Below are 9530 nucleotides of genomic sequence, written 5' to 3'. Positions count from 1 at the left end.
AGTTTGAAAGAATTTCTTTAAACACTGTTAAGTGTTCGTGTACAGACGCACCTTCCTCCAAACGATGAGCATAAAGACGTTGCTTCATAGCAACTTGCTTGTTAGAGTTTTCGACATACATAATTGTTCTAGCCTCTTCCATAATGCAGCGGCGGTCTAATCTTTCATCACATCCTGCAAAATTTCGTTGGACAAATGCAGATGTAATTGTGTTAACGCCTTTTGATCCTTACGCTTCTTCTCTTCATCTGTTAATGTCGAAGGCATTTTATCTATCCCTAGCAGGGCATCTTCCAGATCCATCTGTGCAAGAACTGCTTGCATCTTAATTTGCCACAACGCAAATCTGGTGTTGCGATCCAACAACGAAATTTCATACTTCAAAGACGTCATTACCGTCATCAAGATGAACAACCCGAAAGCTCTGATACCAATTTGTAAAAAAAATAAAAATAAAAATAAAAATAAAATACACACAGATTTTTACATGGAAACACTTTCGGGAAAAAACCACGGGCTGAGGAGAAGAAAATTAACTATGTCAAAAATTTCAATCAATACAAGAGGAATAGACTATATCTATTTATGGGCTTGTAAAGCCATATTCTAGTAGGACTGAAACACCTTATCCTAATCAATATAAAATAGATGGAGTTTAATAAGGTTTAAAAAACCTTTGCCCGGGCCCAGAAATAAGTCCAAAAACAAAAATATAATAAACCCAAAAAAAAATGAAGTCCAAGTTCAGTCCAGAATTACAAATATAATTTGGCCCAATCAGAATGGCCCATTACTTGAAAAAATTTAAGGTCCATCTACAAGCTTGACTTATATGGAAATATAATCTTTAAGGATATGCAATCTTAGATATGATATGTAATCTTAGATATGATATAATCTTAGATATGATATGATATGATATACAATCTTGAAGATATGATTTTGTAATCTTGGAGATTTAATTTGTAGATATCCTTTAATCTTAACCGTTGATGTAATTGATCTGTACCGTTGGATTTGGAGAGGCTCAACTATAAATAGAGGCCTCTCCCTTCATTGTAAATCACTTGAGTTTTGGGAAGCAATAAGAATTCTTGAAAGCATTCACTCAAATTTCTCTCCCTCTTGCGTTCTTACTCTCTGTGGTTTGTTCTTATTTTATTCTTCGTCTATCTTAGTTTTTCAACCTTTTTTTTTATTTTAATTTCTTCATTTTTCAAATATGTATATTTATTCCTATATTTTATACATTTGATTATGTATTTTATATATTATAATATTTAATCTTTTTATATAGTTTATTTTTAAATATATATTTTCTATGCATATATATATTATATTATCATTTCATGTATTTTGAACTATTGCATTATATTTTTATAATTTGTAAATGTTTTATTTATTCATTTTTTGTGTATGTCATTTATCTTATTTGAGCATAGTTTCATTTTTTTATATGCTATGTTTAATTATTTCTTTTATGTGCTATTTTATGATATATATTGTTGTATAATTTTTGCATGTATTATGTTTTTTTAGTTTACTCATGTTTTTATTTGTTTATTATCTTATATTTACCCTAGTATGATTTTTTTCATTAAACGTATGTTCATGTTATTTAGTTTTGTCATAATGATATTATTTATGTTTGTATGGAAATGTTAGAATATTTTGTACATCTATGCTTCATGATGCATTAATATGTCATCCTAAAACGTCATTTAAAAATAATATTCCAAGGTTTTTTTTAAAAAAATTAAAAGGCAATGCTTGATGTTTGGAAACTTCGAGAAAGGTAGTGCCCTAGCTTAGTTTCGAAGGTTTTAAAATGTTGCGTCCTAACTTACTGGATGTGATGTTTTGATTCATTTGAAATAAGTGAGCCTTAATTTTCAAAATTGAGACATTCTAATTAAAAGATGTTTGCAGCTTAAAACTTTCAAATTTCTGACATTTAAGACACTTGATAATCAATTAGGTACCAATTTTTGGGTGTTACGAGGGTGCTAACCCTTCCTCGTACATAACTGACTCCCGAATCCATTTTCTCGACTTTCGTAGACCAAAATTAATGTTTTAAAACAAAACATTTTATAAGGTGATCCAATCACACCTAAAAAGATTGGTGGCAACTCCCGTTTTCGTTTTTCTTAAAGTCGATTCCCATTTTCCAAAACTCGATTTAAAAATGGTCTCGACAGCTTGGCGACTCCGCTGGGGACTAATAAGAGAGTCAAGTCGTATAATTGATTACCTTTTGTCTTAATGTCGAAAATTTGAAAAATTTTAAAATTCAATCCTCTTTGCATTACACATGTTTGTATTATTGCATATGTTATATATTCTGATACGCATTGCATTTGCATGACCGTTGTGGTCACACCCTTAAGTGGGAGTGAGAAACTACGCATTCGTGAGGTTTTCGCCTCCGTGCAGGATAGTGGATCACTTTCAGGATACATCCGTACCTATGGTTTCGTGAGATTTTCATCTCCGTGTAGCCATAGGGAAATGTATTCCCCTAAACTGAACTCGATTCAAATGAGCCTATAATGGGTGAGAATCGAGGAATCTGCTGGTTCAGGTACCTCAACTTTAGAACTAAAACCTCATATAGAAAAATCGTAAGAGCTCAACTTAGTTAGAATTATACTTTAGATATTACCTTCACATATCGTTCTTGAGTTTATTAATATTATGTGATACTGACTGTTTCTTTTTTTCATTGCATGTCATTTCGCATTTAAAAGGTATCGATTCACGGTCAGTTTCTAAGTTAGAAATTTTATTATGGAGAACGGACTTCTTGATAGAGTGGAGGGCAATGCTAACGTCCATAGATGGTCTGAGCAAACTCAGCTAGGAAAAAGGGATAGCATAACTGTGGGATATATGTCGGAGTTGTCAGACTACACTCGTATCAGTGTCACACAGAATAATCTGTAGGAGCTTAAGGCGATTTGGGATCAATGGGGCAATGAGACCAAGCAATTATTCTACGGTAAGTACGGAAATTTGCCCTATTTGTTTGATATTCAGGTTGATGAGAACTTGTTTCGAGCTCTCGCTCAGTTTTGGAACCCAACATACAGTTGTTTTACCTTTCGGGAGGTAAATTTAGTGCCTACTGTGGAGGAATACACAGCCTTACTTCGGTGTCCTAAATTTCAGTGTGATAGGATTTATTCTCGAGCTGCTTGTGTCCCAACCTTTGGTAAGAAGTTGATGACCATTACGGGGATGAGCGAGCAGTGGATCATGGCTAGAATTAAGGAAAAGGGTGAGAGTAAGTGCATTCCATGGGGAGCTTTAAAAGATCTGATCCAGACACATCTAGACGAGGTGAAGAGGGTAGACATTTTTGCCTTAAGCTTATACGGATTGATGGTTTTCCCCAAGGCCTTGGGATATGTGGATGAGGCGACCACAGATCTCTTCCATCGACTTAGCAAGCAGCTCACTCCTGTTCCTGTAATTTTGACGGAGATATTCAGGTCCTTGAATGCATGTAGAAGGGCCAGTGCGGACAGGTTTGTTGGTTGTGCTCAGTTACTTTTAGCTTGGTTCTACAGTCACTTCCGTTTGATAGATAGGGTGGTTTGTCGGGTCTTCTTCGAGGATTACCCCTCGTTGAAGGACATAGCAGCTTCAACTAGGAAAGTTGATGTTCCTAAAAAAAGTTGGATAGCGCTACTTCAGAATCTGCAGTCAAAGGATGTAGAGTGGAGGGCTCCATGGATGATTCTTGGTGAGATTCTTTACCGATGCAGTAGTTTTGATTAGGTCCCTCTGTTTGGAATTTGGGGTGCCATTAGTTATGCCCTTTTGCTTGTGTTGAGGAAACATGGATTGAGACAGTTCATACCGACAATTTATGGTTTGGTTCAGAGTGAGTTCATGTATAGAGGAGCTGACTACAAGAGGAAGGTCACTGAGATCTTTAGTGCTTGGAACAAGACTTGTCGATTAAAGGGAGTAGTTATTAGCCCTGCTACGACTCCGGAATACGTCGAGTGGAGAGGTAGAAGGATTAATGATAACATCCCTAAGCAAAGCGTGGAAGGAGCTCGACCGATAGAGGAATATTTGCAAGTGATGCCCTCGGAGTTAGAAATTATGAAGCAAGAGTTCGAGAAAAAGAACTTAGAGCTTGAGAAAAGGATAACAAAGCTTGAAGAATAAAAGATGTACTTGAGCTTAGACGTTGACGTTCAAAAGATGGAGGTCGAGAAAGAGAGGAAAAAAAAGAGGAAGATCGAGATGATTTGAAAGAGCATTACAAAAAGGCACAAGTATCCTTAAGGAGAGCGAGAATAGGGGGTCTTCGGATCAGTTGCAGAAAGAGGTCCAAGAGGAAAAAGCTAAAGCCGAGTATTGGGAGAGGAAGTTTCAAGAGATGCAGTCACAGAATTTGGCATTAGAGGAAGAAAATAAAGGGTTGAAGACTAAAGTACCTGAGCTTGGAAGATCCCTCCGTTGGCATCGAAATCATGATCCTACGGTCGAGTTAAAGGAGCTAAAAAGTAAGGTGGAAGATTTGGAAGTGGCATTGCATGATGGTGAACTTCGGATTGAGCAGCTCGAGGCACGAGAAGATTTTCTAAAAGGAGAGCTTCATCAGTCTAGAGGACAGGTCAGAGAAAGGGATCACGTCATTGGTGAAGCTGTAGCCCAGATTCGAGAGGTTGCCGAATATGTGCAAGATTTGGCAGTACGAGCTGATGTATTGAGTCTAATGTACGGATCACCATCGAATATAGGATGAGAGTTAGCCCTTTTATTAGATAGAGTTAAAACGTTGGGCATTAGGGCAAAAGCGTATTTATAATCCATTTATATGTAAAGATATTCTTTTTCTAAATAAAGTTTTCTAAATGAGATTGAATCGAGATCGATACCTTTTGCATTCATTTGCATCTTATAGCATTTCATTGCATCATTTGCATTCAAAATTATAAAAAGACCCTAATTAGTTAAAGTTATTAAAAAGAGAAAGAAAAAGAGAGAGAGAAGAGGGTCACAGCTGAGTGAAAAAGAAGTTGAATGGGAATTAACGACGTTCCCTTACATATCCCCGACTTTTGTGTCAAGAGGGATAGCTTACCTGGAGAAGGGGGTGTTTGGAAATAAAAATCATCCCATCAATGTCATACATGAGGAAGGGACTGAACAAAGAAACCTTGAGGGCATTCGCCCTTATGAACCGGAAAGTTCTTTAAACAATTGGACTGCAGAAGAACTTCATGTAATCTTTAGGAATTTTACGGAGTAATATTCAGAACACTCTTGTTGCTCTAAAGCTTAGGAGTAATGAGATTTCTTTTGAGAAGTGGGCTCATGTTTAGGCATTTTTATTTTTAATAAAACATACTTTTATTATTTATCCGAGTAAATATTCTTTCATTCTGATTCTTTTGACCTTTGACATTCTTTATAAATTTTCATTTCATGTAAATAGTCATTCTTGAATTCCTTGTATATTCTTTTGGATACCTATCATAGATCCCTAGATATCAATGACACGGGCAACGATACTACAGATTCAGAGTTCCTTTTGAGTATGATATGTGTTTAGAGGAATCTCAGTACTTTGAAGGTGACAGAAATTGTGACTTGTTTCTGAATTTGTTGAAAATGGCTTTTACCCCATGAAGTGGTGGTAGGAAATATAGTTTTAAAGGAAGGAAAGATTGCGAAATTGGAATTAGCTGAAGAGACAAAACAAGACCTTGTTGAGACTATTATGGGAATTCAAAAATGTGGTCCAAAGACGCATGCAGGAGGATTTGCAATTGCCAGGATAAACATGAGGTTTTGGGGCACTGTTGGTCCACTATGGAAAGGGATCGCATCAGTTGTACAATGAATGCCAAATTTAAAGGAGTCAAGACTTATGGGGCATGTATGTTATGGGCCCGAGCTCGTCAAAATTTTCAAGCTGACAATGACTCATCTTTGTCGATGTCAACTACTCCATTAAGAGGGGGAGATAGCTTCATATGCCAATATTACAAAGTCAAAAGTCATCCATTTCCAAAAATAAAAATAAAAAATAAAAAAGCAAAAAGAAAAAAAAAAGAAAAAAAAATATATAACTGCACAATGCCAAAAGTTTGCAGTCTTTTCAAAGATAATGCGCCATACCACAGTACAACAAATGTTGCCAAAAGAAAAGGAAAAAAAAGAAAAAACAAATTATAGAAGATGACCGAGACTGGTAAAAATTGGCATAAGAAACTACTGCCTACTCTCTATGCTTACGCTGGGGAAAACACCTTCAATTCCAGTTGTTTCAAAGGTTCCAACCATCATCCTTGGAATGGGTTCATTGTTTGGCTTTCTTGAGCAGTCTGATGTGCTGTCAATAGCTACAATGGTTAGCTCCAGGCGGTGGCCATTGATTTCCAGCTATGGGGCATCAGGCCGTACACAGTCTCTGAAGCTTAAAATGATAGATTCTTTCTTCAAAACTAGTTTTTGACAAAGTGGATGACGGTATCATGAAGGAAGCTCTCTTAGACTTCTATACAAGTTCAGGGAAGAGGAAACCTGATCAAATCATTATTTTCAGGGATGGGGTTAGCGAGTCTCAATTCAATCAAGTTTTGAGCAAGTTATTGAGGCTTGCAAGTTCCTTGACGGGAAGTGGAACCCTAAAGATTGTGGTTATTGTTGTACGAAAAACCATCATACCAAGTTTTTTCAGCAGGAATCTCCTGACAATGTGCTACATGGTACTGTCATTGACAAAAAAGTATGCCATCCAAAGAACAATGATTTTTACCTTGGTACCCATGCTGGAATGATTGGAATCACGAGGCAGACCCACTATCATGTTCTCTTAGACCAGGCTGGGTTTTCGACTGATGATCTACAAGAGTTTGTTTATTCTCTATCCTATATGTATCAAAGGAGTACCATAGCCATATTTGTTGTGGCTCCTATTTGCTACGTTCATTTGGTAGCTTCACAGTTGAGGCATTTTATGAAGATTAGGGATGCTTCAGAAACATCATCGAGTCATGGTGGGATGTATGTTCCGGGAGTAATCCTTGTACCTCAGCTTTCCAGGTTGAAGGATAAAGTCTGCAACTTCATTCTTGTCTGCTGAGAATCATTGAACCACATTTTTGTAGGGTTTGACAAACAACAACCAGGACTACTGCTAGGGCAATCCCTTTCTCATGGGTTTATGAATCAAGATTTTTCCTCCAACCTTTGATGGAGTCAAGAATTGAATACCTCTAGTAAATTTAACTTGAAAGTATTCATCCTAAGAAAATGTACCAAGAATGGATGACACAGACTTATGACAAAGAAGGTTCATCCAAAAGAATTTCATAAAGGAAACCTTGTGCTGAAAGAGATCTTTCCCATGCAAAAGGATGCCGAATTGAGAAGGGTCATATGTTGCAAAGAGGGCTTTCTCTAGAGGTGCACTGATTTTGACAAGAATGGATAGGAAGAATTTATCTGATCCAGTGAATTTGGACTCAGTCAAGGAGTACTTTGTCTGAAGGAGAAGGGAAGCCAAGGTGAAAACCCGCAAAGGGCATTTTGGGACTTTTATTTCAAAAAAAAAGAAAAAAAAGAAAAAAATAATAAAAAGAAAAAAGAGAAAAATGAAAAAAGAAAAATGGAGAGGCCAAGGTGAAAACCCGCAAAGGGCGCCTTGAGACCAAAGGGGTTTTGAGTTGAAAACCCGAAACGGCAGCTCAAATTTTGAAGAGCACACGATAATCTTGCTATATCCGATTCAACGAAGAGTGAAACGCGTTGCACATTGGGGCATGAACAAAGTACTTTGAATCTTTTAAACACATGTTGAATTCAAGAAAGTCTTCATGGAGCTGGCATATAAACACTCAAGCGGCGATATCTAGGGCATCTAACTTTTGTCCTGTTTGCTATGTTTAGATTCTTTTTCTTCTCAAAGATAGGCTTTCAGATTAATTTCCTTTGTATTTTTGACAAATTTATTCAAATCTAATTATTCTCAAGATTAAATTTATCTTCCATTATCTTTAAAGTATGTTGCATTAAAATAATGATAGATGAGCTAAATATCTTTACAAACGAAGTTTTGCATATTACTCTAGAAATTTCTAGATAATACAAGAAACTGAAACAAGACAACTGTTTAAAGAATTTCCATATTTGAGGGTCAGATGTACTCGGGGAAATTTCTTCTTCAGTCTAAAAGGTGGTTGGACGTTTTAAGCAATATTGATCTTAAGAAAGGATCATTCCATAAACATCTCTAGCGGGTCACAACGTTTGGAGAATGGTACAATAGGACTAAGTTGATTCATCAAGATAAAACTTCAATGAGGGAATAAGTGATGACGTCTGAAATAGGGGTCATATTCATAATATTTTGCATTAGGAGAATTTGACTCACTTCAGTCATAGCATCCTAATTATTAGACATGAACTCATATGCATTCTACAGGTTATGTCTTTTATGGGGCAATGTAGATTAAAGAAACAAGATTTGGCATCCCTGTGTTTATAGGGAACAAATCGAAGATAGCAGATCTGACATTCTTGTGCTTACAGCGAAGCAGATCAAAGATTTCAGCATGGCATCCCTGTGTTTATAGGGAACAAGTTGAAGATAGCAGATTTGGCATCCCTGTGTTTATAGGGAACAAATCGAAGATAACAGATCTGACATTCCTGTGCTTACAGCGAAGTAGATCGAAGATTTTAGCATGGCATCCCTGTGTTTATAGGGAACAAGTTGAAGATAGCAGATTTGGCATCCTTGTGCTTACAAGGAACAAATCGAAGACATAGCTGATTTGGCTTTCACGGTTTACGCTGAAGCAAATCTAAGATGATTTGGCATCTCTGTGTTGTTAGAGAACAAACCAAAGTTTGGCGTCTCCATATTCGACGAAGAGCAGGCACATAGCAGATCTGGCCTTCATATGTTTATACTGAAGCAGATCCAAGGTGATTTGGCATCCTTGTGCTTACAAGGAACAAATCGAAGACATAGCTGATTTGGCTTTCACGTGCTTACGATGAAGCAAATCTAAGATGATTTGGCATCTCTGTATTGTCAGAGAACAAATCGAAGTTTGGCGTCTCCATATTCGACGGAGAGCAGACACATAGTAGATCTAACCTTCAGATGTTTATACTGAAGCAAATCCAAGATGATTTGGCATTTTTGTGCTTACAAGGAACAAATCGAAGACATAGCTGATTTGGCTTTCACGTGCTTACGATGAAGCAAATCTAAGATGATTTGGCATCTCTGTATTGTCAGAGAACAAATCGAAGTCTGGTATCTCCATTTCGACGGAGAGCGGATACATAGTAGATCTAACCTTCAGATGTTTATACTGAAGCAGATCCAAGATGGTTTGGCATCCTTGTGCTTACAAGGAACAAATCAAAGACATAGCTGATTTGGCTTTCACGTGCTTACGATGAAGCAAATCTAAGATGATTTGGCATCTCTTATAGTCAGAGAACAAATCGAAGTCTGGCATCTCCATTTCGACGGAGAGCAGATACAT

Source organism: Gossypium hirsutum, chromosome A09 (genome assembly GCF_007990345.1).
Source record: "Gossypium hirsutum isolate 1008001.06 chromosome A09, Gossypium_hirsutum_v2.1, whole genome shotgun sequence".
In the NCBI taxonomy this organism is placed as follows: Eukaryota; Viridiplantae; Streptophyta; class Magnoliopsida; order Malvales; family Malvaceae; genus Gossypium; species Gossypium hirsutum.
This window is presented reverse-complemented; position numbering follows the sequence as displayed.